Source organism: Heteronotia binoei, chromosome 8 (assembly GCF_032191835.1).
Source record: "Heteronotia binoei isolate CCM8104 ecotype False Entrance Well chromosome 8, APGP_CSIRO_Hbin_v1, whole genome shotgun sequence".
NCBI lineage: Eukaryota > Metazoa > Chordata > Lepidosauria > Squamata > Gekkonidae > Heteronotia > Heteronotia binoei.
In genome coordinates, this window is record NC_083230.1 from 13,619,643 (window position 1) to 13,626,770 (window position 7,128).

The window sequence follows — 7,128 nt, forward strand, 5'->3', positions numbered from 1 at the left end:
CATTTTTGTCCATGCTCTTTTGTCTATTTTTTTTCCTTGTTTGAATTGATTAATGTTACTATATTTTCTCCGTATCATCTTCACAAAAATCTTGTCAGGTTGGTCAGCCCATGGTCAGCCAGCAAACTTCATGGCAGAACTAGGATTTGAACGTGGGTCTCCTAGATCTCAGACCAACACTCTAACCCAGGGGCATCAAACGTGCAGCCCACGGGCTGGATTAGACCCCTGCAAAGTCCCTATCAGGCCTGCAAGCCTTTTCTACCTTTCTCTGGCTTCCTTCCGCATCACAGCTTGCTTTGCCAGGCCTGCTCAGTTGCACAAGAGCTACAGAGCAAAACCTGTATTTTCTCCATTGGCTGAGGCTCCTCCCTTGGGGAGGAAGGGAGGGAGGGAGAGCTTGCTTTGCCTGGCTCTCTCAATTGCACAGCAGAGCTACTGAGCCAAACCTCTTTTCCTTCTACTGGCTGAGGCTCTGCCCCCTCCTTGTCCCCTGGGGAGGGAAGGAAAGAGCCGGAGTTTCCTTTGCCCAGTTTCCTCGATCACACAGGAGATATACAAAATCTTTAATTGTGTTTCTCTGTCTTTTATAAAGTTTATATCTCTGCTACCTGGCATTACATTTTATGACACACATGGCTCAGCCTGTCAAGGTCTCATTTATGTTAGATCTGGCCCTCATAACAAATATGTTCAGCACCCCTGCAACACACTGTCATATTGCTACTTAACAGTTCCTGTCTCAGAAAATAGTTGTGCCATGGACTCCTTAGTGCTGCTGAATGTTTTGCTCTCTCTAAATGTCAAGACCTGTATCATACCTCATGCTTGATAAATTTTTTCAGCCGGTTAATATGAACCAACAGGGTTCCTCTTTCTGGATCCTCTGCTTCATATTTTCCATTGCCACAACTTTTCAGTATTTTGAATGGCACAGTCCATCTAACTTCCCTGCCTCTCTTGGTGTCAGTGGTAGAGTCAGGTCTCCCTCCTGTAGCTGCCTGACTCTAGTTGATTTAACAAAATAGTGTTTCTGCTTTTGTCTAGCCTCTGCCATTGCCTCATGGACTGTTTGTCTTAAACTCTGCAGGACCCTTTGCAGGTTTGTAAAATATTCTGCAGTGGGCCGGAATAGCTCTGGGGCCCAGACCCCTTCCCAATTCCTTTTAGCAGCTCTAGGACTCTAGGCAGCTTCCTCCCAAACACTAACTCGTTTGGAGAATAACCGCCCAGTGAGGGATGCACTGCTTCCCTATATGCACTTACCCCCATGGGTAGGAACTCAACCCAATTCCTTTGATGTTCAGCACAAAATGCCTTTAGCATTTGGGTAAGAGTTCCTCCCCACTTTCCCACTTGTCCATGCAACTGTGGATGGTAGGCTACACTTAGTTCTTGCGTGATTCCTGCTAGTTCATACAACTACTGCATCACCTTACTTATAAACACAGTGCCTTGATCTGACGTCACTACATTAGGAAACCCATATGCAACACAAAATTCCAGCATAGCTTTAGCAACACTCATGGCATCCGTAGTCCTCAAAGGCATGGCTGCCGGAAAACAAGTTGCCCTGTCAATGATTACTAATATAGATTTCTTCCCAGATTTGGAGGATATAAAAGGCCCTTGAATATCAGTTTGGATTTCAGCGAAGGGAGTCTGAACCACAAGGATTTCTCCCAAGGGCACCTTGGCATGATCGGAAGCATGCCCAACCTTCTGGCAGATTTCACAACTGGCAACATATCTTTTCACATCCTGATGTATGCCCAGCCAGTAAAAAATCTGAACTTATTTTGCCCAGTGTCCTCTTAAACCTTAGATGACCTGTCAGCGGTAGATCATGCCCAACTCTTAGAATTTCCTCTTTAAACTTTTTGGGAACCACAAACTGTTTTCCAGACCCCAAGTCACATCTTGTTTTCTTGGGCATGTACTCTCTATACAATAGTTCATTTACCCAAACAAAACTAGTATCTCCTGGTGTATTCAATGCAGTCTTATCCTCCCTTACTGCTTCTCTGCATTCTTTAAGGGATGGGCATTCCTTTACTTCCTGTTTATATATTTCTGAATCTGTAATGACAAGAAAGATCTCATCCCTTTGGCTCAACTGCTCATCTTCTGTCCCCCTCTTCCCTCTCTCCTTTTCTCCCAGTTGTTCCCTCACAATCTCTGCTGAGGGCTGCTGAGGGTGGGGTTCATTTGCCTTTACCTGGTTTCTTGTCATTACTGGAAGCTGAGACACTATCTGTTTTGCCCTCCATACTTTGTATTGGATATCCATACCTGCAAGGAACTGTGGATCCTGCCCCTTATGCACCAGAAGAGGGATGGTGTCACTCCAATCCCCCACTCCTACTTTTATAAATGTGACAGGCTTTTCTTTAAGTCTGGAGTCATTAGATCATATTTCTATTTTGCCAAATGCCTACAGTCCTAACCCATGAAAAATATCCTCTGATAGACTTTTGGGTTTTGGTCATGGAGGATTGAGCTGCTCTTCAACCAACGAGCAGATCAGAATCTCTGTTCTGGGCAGAGAAGGTGATCTTAACACCTGCTGCCTACCTCTTCCAGGCAGGGAGAGGGCCAAGATATGCATATAAAGTTCTGAGGGGATTTACTTTGGCTGACAGGGGACTCCAGTGGGGTTCCTTTTGGGCTTTGAAGAGTCCCCCGAGAAGGACTGCATTCAATCGTCTACAGAGGATTTCTGAGGTCATTAAGTTGGCTTAAATCCACCAAGATACAAAGCTTCTTTGAGACTGATCAACATCTAACTACTAAGAGAACAGTGTGCAGAAGGATATCAGAATAGAAGGTAAAAGATTTATATCTATCACTCCAGGACTAACCAAAGACTAAATAAAAATAAAGGTCTGGATCCAGATATATCATCTTATATTAAGGAAGATAAAGGAGGGGTTAAAAGTGGGACTTATAAACTTGGAGAATTAAGATAAAAAGAGGAAAAACAAATATTGTTTAGAATACCTGTGGTCTGAAATAGACAACCCCTCCAAGAAGATTTGCTGAGCTGGTAATTATAATACAGGAAACATCGTCATTGAAACAACGTGAGACTTCATAACCACTGAAAACGAGACAAGAAAGGAAGGAAGGTAAAGGAAGGAGCCACTAGGAGAAGGGAAAATAACAAGCCTCCCAACCTTCTCTAGGACTCAAAATCATAGAGAAGTACCAGCGGCCATCAAAATTTTAAAAATTAATTAAAAGAAAACTGGACATTGAAAAATAGCAGAGCCAGCAGATATTGTCATTAAAAGGTTAAATCTATTGGACTATATACTCAGAATCAACTTTGGTATAGTTTTGGAGAAAAAAAGAAAAAAAACTTTTTAAAAGGACAGAAAATTTTGGCAGAATTCCAAAAGCAGCTGCTGGCCAATACACAGCAAGTTCATGATTTAACTGCCAAAGTCGAGAGAATGGAAGATCGAAATAAACAAACTAATAATATGGTTAGGGAAAACCAAACAGAATTGACGGAGCTAGAAGATCGGGTGTTGAGACTTGAAATGGAGAAAGCTGCAACAATTCTTCGCTTCCAAAACTTACCAGAAGAGAAAGAGGAAGATTTAATTAGTAAAATTTCAGACATCCTAGTAGTGGACGATGAAGAACTATTGGAAGATGGCCCGAGGGATATTCTCTGGGCCAAGAGAGTGTCTTCAAGCTACATAAGGAAATTTAAACTTCCTAGGGAGGTGCAGGTTAAGTTTGTTCGTCCAGAAACTGTGGAAAGGGTTCTCCGAAAAGCAAGAGAGTGTGAAATAGATTGGAAGGGAACCAAGATTAAAATACTGAAAGAGATACCTTGGAGTGTGCGGCAGCGAAGATTTAAATTCAAGAAATTGTCGACTTGGTTAGTTAAGCATGAAATTCAGTTTAGATGGCTCATTCCGCAAGGCCTCTTTTTCACATTTCAAGCGAAGAGATACAACATCAATACTGAGGCAAAGATGGAAGAATTTTGGGAAGAATGTGTGAAGCGAAAAGGATCCGAATCAGAAGAAGAACAAGAAGTTGAAGGTGCCAAGAAACCTACTGAGGAGGAGTCTCCCAAAAAGAAACCTGAGAAAGTCAAAACAAGACTTCAGAGTAAGAAAGACTCAGCTAAGATACCTGATAGTATTGACTCAGCAAAATGAATTCAAAGCTGGGAATTAAAATACTTTCTCTGAATATTAATGGCTTAAATGAACCTGGAAAGAGGAAGAGAACTTTTCAACAGTTGGAAAAATCGGGGGCACAAATTATCTGTCTGCAAGAAACTCATATTAAGAAGGAAGATGTGAAGTATTTGGAAAATAAGAAATTGGGCACTCTATATTCATCATGTGACCCTCTTAAAAAGAAGAAGGGGGTAGCTATTTTTGTATCCCACCATATTAAATCAAACTGTCTGTACTCGGATGAACAAGGAAGAATTATTATTGTAGAGCTGGAAATAAATGGTCTTAAAACAATTCTTGGGAATATTTATGCTCCCAATGAAAACCAAGAAAAATTTTTATCAAGATTTGTACCTAAAACTTAGAGAATTTACCTCAGATAGGTACTGTATTGTTGGGGATTATAACGCAATTTTTGATAATAAAATGGACAAAAAATATGATGATCCTCAAAAAAAGAAGAAAAACCGAAATACTCTACCCAACTCTTTTTTGAAAATGGCGGAAGAATTGAATTTAGTGGATGCCTGGAGAACAAAAAATCCGACTACAATGGACTTCACTTTCTACTCTCACGCACATAAATCTTGGTCAAGAATTGATATGTCATGGGTGTCCTTGAGTATGATATTGTCTCTCAATCAAGTGGATATTCTCCCTCGGTCATATGCAGATCATAGCTCAATTGTTTTGACAATGCAGGAACAGACAAGGAATCCTAGATGGTTCCTAAACTTGCAAATTCTAAAAGAGACTCAATTCTTGGAGGCGGCCAAAAAAAGAGATTCAGGAATTTTTTAATCTTAATCAGGAAAAAGATACGAAGATTCCAGTTATTTGGGATGCATTTAAGGCCTTCTTTAGGGGAGTTGCTATTAGATATTCAATGAAGAGGAAGAGAGATCAAAGAAAAGCCTACAGTGAATTAATAACAAAACTCAAGCATCTGGAGAACAAACAAAAAACCGAGAACCTTAAGGAGGTGAAGGCCAGAATTACTTTTATACAACATCAAATAAATACTCTTTTGGCAGAAGAAATGGAAAAAAAATTGAAATGGGCAAGACAAAATTATTTTGAAAATGCAAATAAAGTGAGTAGATGGCTGGCCTACAGATTAAGGAAGGAAAAGGAAAGGAAGATTATCAAAATGTTGAAATCTGAAACTAAGGAGGAGATGTACCAAAACTCCCAAATGAAAGATATTATCCAAAATTTTTACAGGAACCTTTATAAAAAGCAAAAGATTGAACAGATAGAACAAGAAGAATATATAAAGGGAGTAGAGGTGAAACAACTAACAAAGGAACAACAAGCAAGCTTGGAGAGTCCCATTTCAGTACAGGAAATTGTTGATGCAATCAGAAATCAAAAAAGCAATAAAACTCCAGGTTCGGATGGGCTTCCAATCGAGTTTTTTAGAGCTTTTGAAGATTTACTATTGTTGCCCTTTAAGAGGGTAGTCGAGAATGTTTATAATACAGGAGAGATCCCAGACTCCTGGAAAGAAGCTTTAATCACACTTATTCACAAAGAAGGCACTGAATCATCAGAAATTAAAAATTATAGACCAATATCACTTTTGAATAGTGACTATAAGATTTATGCTGCAATATTAGCAAATCGGCTGAAGAAAGTAATTGCGGGTTTAATTCATGAAGATCAAACTGGTTTTGTTCCTGGACGATTAATGAACCAGAACGTGAGATTACTCTTGAATGTGAATGAATATTATAGGGACCATCCAGATAAAGAATTTGCTGCTATCTTGGTAGATGCTGAAAAAGCCTTCGATAACGTTAATTGGAACTTTATTAAGAAGATGTTGGCGGCGACTGGCTGTGGTGAAAAGTACTGCAGAATGGTTGAAGCGGTTTATTCGAAGCAGAGAGCAAAGGTGAGCTTCAATGGAATAATGTCTGATCCAATAGAGATCGAACAAGGTACTAGACAAGGATGTCTGTTATTCCCTTTGCTTTTTATTTTGACACTGGAACCGCTGGTCAAGAAGATTAGAGAAGATGTACAAATTCAAGGGGCTAAAATAAACAATATTGAATTTAAGACTTTGGCGTTTGCAGATGATTTAGTATTTATTTTGGAGCAGCCAACTTCCTCGATTGCATTTCTGAAGCAAAGGTTAAGAGAATTTGGAGAAGTATCTGGATTTAAATTGAATGTCTTTAAGACAAAAATTTTAACCAAAAATATGGAGAAAACTCAGATTGAATTACTAGAGCAGCTTTCAGGATTCAAGTATGAAAAAAAGACAAAGTACCTGGGAATTCAGATCACGAGCGACTTAAAGACCTTATATAGAGACAATTATGAAAAATTATTGAAAGAAATCCGTAAGGACTTAACTAATTGGAAAGACATTCAAATTTCGCTTCTAGGTAGAATTGCTTCAATAAAAATGAATATTCTCCCGAGAATTTTGTTTTTGTTTCAAACAATTCCAATTACCTTACCTAGATCCTTTTTTCAGCAACTCAACTCCATGGTCACGACTTTTCTTTGGCAAGGCAAGAAGGCTAGAATAAAATTGAAAGTTTTACAAGATACTAAACTTAGAGGTGGTCTAGCTCTCCCAGATTGGAATTTGTACTATAAAGCTTGTTGTATTGCATGGTTGAGAGCCTGGTGTAAACTAGATAACAAGAGATTATTGACCATTGAAGGAGCCGGCCTGGGAGAAGGCTGGCACAACTATTTGTGGTATCATACTCCCATAAAAACTGGTCGCTTTCTCAGACATGAAATAAGAAGATCCTTATACAAGACGTGGAATGAAATTAAAGTACAATATACTTATACTCCTAAATGGCTATCTCCGATAGAGGCCTTGACTCATCCAAATTTGTACAACTGGGACAACCCACAAGACTATGCTTTCCTATTAAATGACCAAAATGATTTGATAGAG